Below are 5207 nucleotides of genomic sequence, written 5' to 3' on the forward strand. Positions count from 1 at the left end.
TTGTTTCTTATTCATAATCGTGGGTGGCGTTGCTTTTATTTGATTTACAAAATTATCTACTTTACCTTGTACACTAATCAGATTATTATCGTGGTATAGCTGATGGATCAAGAATTACATTTTCACTAGAGAATATAAAATATTTTGGAGAAACAAATGACATACCTTCACTTCTCATGGTTGGTTGCCCATTGGTTCCTTCTAGTGAAGCTTTTGAGGAGACATGTCATTATGACGGCCAATTCCATGCGGGGTTTTCCGAACAATTTGGATAAAAGATATTTATGGGACAACTTACCGAGGCCTCAGGATCAAGAAGTCTCCGCATCTCCAAAGCATGATCTCTTTCTGACATAGTGCAAATATACACTTCAAGGGGAATAAGGGAATTTCTCAAAACTTCCCAACCAGGATGCACCCTAACAAGTACACTAGTATCTCGATTCTGAATAGAGAAAAAGTTAATGTGGTCCAATTAGATTTAAAAATAAAAAATCTTCCGATGCAGTTATTATAATATATTTTCTTATACGTTGAATTTTATATCGCAATAGAAAAGCAATAAAGCTATAGTAAAATGTGTGGGGAGAGGAAAATATGAAAATATTCAGAAGTGTATATTTGCACTATGTCAGAAAGAGATCATGCTTTGGAGATGTCCATGAGGCCTAAATATTGATAAACACGATGGGAGAAAATATTGATGAAATTTATTCCTTCAAAATTCAAAGACAAGTTAGGGTCTCCACTCTTGAGATGCCCCACCAACTGCTCAGAAATCAGGAGGCAAATAGCAAATGAAACATGTCCTCCATATGCACATCTTCAGTTTTGTGGCCGACTTTAAGATTCTGAATCCCGCACGTTGACACAGTGCACCGCGTGTAGGGAAGGCATTGGAGCGAGGTAGAAAAGGAGATAACTCGCGTTCTGATTCCGTCCAGATGCTATAAATAGAGACTTGTAACCTAACCAAACAATTCCATGAGCCTTTGGTGATCTCGCTTAATTACGCTCTTCAATCTGTTTTGTTCTCAGATTTCAATAATATTTATCATTGTAGGAGCTGTTGTCATAGGCAGTGTAGATATATACTTCTGTTTGTTTAAGCGAAGCACTAGTATGTTGAAGTTTCGGAGGAACAGTGGCATGTCCATGAGGGATGGGAGCTTCTACCGTACAAAGCGCAGAGATTGGTACAAGAAACGTGGCGATGACGACGACGACAATCCTGATTACGACGACACTCCTGATTACGCCCCAGCTGCTTCTGATCATCCACCTCATCATCATTACGCCCCAGCTGCTTCTGATCGTCCACCATCACCTCATCATCATTTGGCGAGAGTCAAGCGCAGAAGCAACCATTTCTGCAGGTCCACCCTTGGCACAACGAATTATAGGTACAACCCCAAGTGTTTCCAGAACAGAGAAAAGCCCATTCACAATCCCCTCTATAATTGATTCTATATCCTTGTCCTGGGCCTTGGGATCATTCAACTGAACATATGTGGAAGGCTGGGAAAGAGAAAACATACCATTTTCAAGAGTTACAAATTCGAGATACTGATCATACACCTTGGCAATCCTGTGAATGCAATCTGATTTGAGTGTCCCTGCAGCGAGCTCCTCCAGAAGAGACCGAGGCAGCGACGACGAGAAGTTCAAATGGAAGCTCTCATACACACCCCTGGAGGCATCCACAGTAATTCTATCTATGTTTACCGATGTGGGTTGAACAAAGTATATGGCTGGAACATCCGGAATTGTCTATCTTTCTTTATCAATTGTGAAGTACAGCATAATCCTGTGTTTTCGAAGGTCTTTCACATGAATTAAGGGTGACAAAATGTCTCGGCAAAACTTGTCAAGAATGAGGACTTTGTACACCTCCTCATCTGCAGTACCTCCACTCGCTACAGGCTGGTTTAAGTTCAGCATCCGCACTATACACTCTGTTTTAACAGACATACAATCAGACCTCGCATACCAAATTGGATGAATTGATGTTAACAGATAAAAACATTCTACATTTACTCATATGTATTGCATCATAATCGATAAAATCTCAAATGGGCACAATTAGGTCGGGCGCATCAAAATTTTAGGGATCTGGTGCGGAAGAATTCACAGTTTTTACATATCCATTTAGTATGCAAAATCATTTTGGGTGATTGTGGGCGCAGCGCCACCCCCGAGACGCCCCGCCCCGCCCGACCGGCGGCGGGTCGATTCCGGGAATCGACCCGCCGCCGGTCGGGCGGGGCGGGGTGGCCCGAGGGTGCCGCTGCGCGCCCGCAGCGCCACCCCCGGGCCGCCCCACCCCGCCCGACCGACGGCGGGTCGATTCCGGGAATCGACCCTCCTACAGGAAATATTCAACTATATCCTACAGACATACAATCAGACCCCGCATACCAAATTGGATGAATTGATGTTAACAGATAAAAACATTCTACATTTACTCATATATATTGCATCATAATCGATAAAATCTCAAATGGGCACAATTAGGTCGGGCGCATCAAAATTTTAGGGATCTGGTGCGGAAGAATTCACAGATTTTACATATCCATTTAGTATGCAAAATCATTTTGGGTGATCGTGGGCGCAGCGCCACCCCCGGGCCGCCCCGCCCCGCCCGACCGGTGGAGGGTCGATTCCGGGAATCGACCCGTCGCCGGTCGGGCGGGGCGGCGCGGCCCGGGGGTGCCGCTGTGCGCCCGCAGCGCCACCCCTGGGCCGCCCCGCCTCTCCCGACCAGCGGCGGGTCGATTCCCGGAATCGACCCTCCGCCGGTCGGGCGGGGCAGGGCGGCCCGGGCGTGCTGTAATTTTGTAAATATTCAGCTATAATTTTGTAAAATTTTAGGGATCTGGTGCGGAAGAATTCACAGATTTTACATATCCATTTAGTATGCAAAATCATTTTGGGTGATCGTGGGCGCAGCGCCACCCCCGGGCCGCCCCGCCCCGCCCGACCGGCGGCGGGTCGATTCCCCGGAATCGACCCGCCGCCGGTCGGGCGGGGCGGGGCGGCCCGGGGGTGGCGCTGCGCCCACGATCACCCAAAATGATTTTGCACACTAAATGGATATGTAAAATCTGTGAATTCTTCCGCACCAGATCCCTAAAATTTTGATGCGCCCGACCTAATTGTGCCCATTTGAGATTTTATCGATTATGATGCAATACATATGAGTAAATGTAGAATGTTTTTATCTGTTAACATCAATTCATCCAATTTGGTATGCGGGGTCTGATTGTATGTCTGTTAAAACAGAGTGTATAGTGCGGATGTTGAACTTAAACCAGCCTGTAGCGAGTGGAGGTACTGCAGATGGGGAGGTGTACAAAGTCCTCATTCTTGACAAGTTTTGCCGAGACATTTTGTCACCCTTAATTCATGTGAAAGACCTTCGAAAACACGGGATTACGCTGTACTTCACAATTGATAAAGAAAGACAAACAATTCTGGATGTTCCAGCCATATACTTTGTTCAACCCACATCAGCAAACATAGATAGAATTACTATGGATGCCTCCAGGGGTGTGTATGAGAGCTTCCATTTGAACTTCTCGTCGTCGCTGCCTCGATCTCTTCTGGAGGAGCTTGCTGCAGGGACACTCAAATCAGATTGCATTCACAGGATTGCCAAGGTGTATGATTAGTATCTCGAATTTGTAACTCTTGAAAATGGTATGTTTTCTCTTTCCCAGCCTTCCACATATGTTCAGTTGAATGATCCCAAGGCCCAGGACAAGGATATAGAATCAATCATAGAGGGGATTGTGAATGGGCTTTTCTCTGTTCTGGCAACACTTGGGGTTGTACCTATAATTCGCTGTGCCAAGGGTGGACCTGCAGAAATGGTTGCTTCTGCGCTTGACTCTCGCCAAATGATGATGAGGTGATGGTGGACGATCAGAAGCAGCTGGGGTGTAATGATGATGAGGTGGACGATCAGAAGCAGCTGGGGCGTAATCAGGAGTGTCGTCGTAATCAGGATTGTCGTCGTCGTCATCGCCACGTTTCTTGTACCAATCTCTGCGCTTTGTACGGTAGAAGCTCCCATCCCTCATGGACATGCCACTGTTCCTCCAAAACTTCAACATACTAGTGCTTCGCTTAAACAAACAGAAGTATATATGTACACTGCCTATGACAGCAACTCCTACAATGATAATATTATTGAAATCTGAGAACAAAACAGATTGAAGAGTGTAATTAAGCGAGATCACCAAAGGCTCATGGAATTGTTTGGTTAGATTACAAGTCTCTATTTATAGCATCTGGACGGAATCAGAACGCGAGTTATCTCCTTTTCTACCTCGCTCCAATGCCTTCCCTACACGCGGTGCACTGTGTCAACGTGCGGGATTCAGAATCTTAAAGTCGGCCACAAAACTGAAGATGTGCATATGGAGGACATGTTTCATTTGCTATTTGCCTCCTGATTTCTGAGCAGTTGGTGGGGCATCTCAAGAGTGGAGACCCTAACTTGTCTTTGAATTTTGAAGGAATAAATTTCATCAATATTTTCTCCCATCGTGTTTATCAATATTTAGGCCTCATGGACATCTCCAAAGCATGATCTCTTTCTGACATAGTGCAAATATACACTTCTGAATATTTTCATATTTTCCTCTCCCCACACATTTTACTATAGCTTTATTGCTTTTTTATTGCGATATAAAATTCAACGTATAAGAAAATATATTATAATAACTGCATCGGAAGATTTTTTATTTTTAAATCTAATTGGACCACATTAACTTTTTCTCTATTCAGAATCAAGATACTAGTGTACTTGTTAGGGTGCATCCTGGTTGGGAAGTTTTGAGAAATTCCCTTATTCCCCTTGAAGTGTATATTTGCACTATGTCAGAAAGAGATCATGCTTTGGAGATGCGGAGACTTCTTGATCCTGAGGCCTCGGTAAGTTGTCCCATAAATATCTTTTATCCAAATTGTTTGGAAAACCCCGCATGGAATTGGCCGTCATAATGACATGTCTCCTCAAAAGCTTCACTAGAAGGAACCAATGGGCAACCAACCATGAGAAGTGAAGGTATGTCATTTGTTTCTCCAAAATATTTTATATTCTCTAGTGAAAATGTAATTCTTGATCCATCAGCTATACCACGATAATAATCTGATTAGTGTACAAGGTAAAGTAGATAATTTTGTAAATCAAATAAAAGCAA

General features: G+C 44.1%; 1 pseudogene; it reads right to left on the reverse strand.

The window, feature by feature from the left end:
- Window positions 1–1323: 1323 nt before the first annotated feature.
- On the reverse strand, window positions 1324–1971 carry LOC149263988 (SEC1 family transport protein SLY1 pseudogene; annotated as a pseudogene).
- Between the last annotated feature and the right edge of the window lie 3236 nt (window positions 1972–5207).

This window comes from Pinus tabuliformis, chromosome 6 (genome assembly GCF_031772625.1).
Source record: "Pinus tabuliformis cultivar Carrire ecotype Pingquan chromosome 6, CPIR1, whole genome shotgun sequence".
Classification (NCBI taxonomy): domain Eukaryota; kingdom Viridiplantae; phylum Streptophyta; class Pinopsida; order Pinales; family Pinaceae; genus Pinus; species Pinus tabuliformis.